Genomic DNA, 363 nt, shown 5'->3' with positions numbered 1-363 from the left:
AGAGCGGAGGAGACGTAGATTAGACACCATCAAAACGGGGACCACGTGATCGCCCGCCCCAAGGTCTCAGCGACACCAATCTTCTCTAATTCTGTTGATTTAGAGCCCAAAAAAGGGGGCTTACATGACTCTATAGAGCGTATTTCCTTGATTGAATAGTAGATATAATAGGCCTGCTTACCATCGCATGTGTTTGAGGGGAGAAGGAAAAGAATTGCGTGTAGGAAATTTGAAATTAAAAGCAATATAAACTGGGATGGGATGATGGTTGTGTTGAAAGTGCTAAGCTTGTCGCATGGGTGTTGCTGTTATCAGTGCGCAGTGAGCTATATTGGGGACCCTGCTTCGTTTGCAATGTGATGA

This window comes from Penaeus monodon, chromosome 31 (genome assembly GCF_015228065.2).
Source record: "Penaeus monodon isolate SGIC_2016 chromosome 31, NSTDA_Pmon_1, whole genome shotgun sequence".
NCBI classification, from domain to species: domain Eukaryota; kingdom Metazoa; phylum Arthropoda; class Malacostraca; order Decapoda; family Penaeidae; genus Penaeus; species Penaeus monodon.
Note: the sequence above shows the minus strand (reverse complement) of the source record.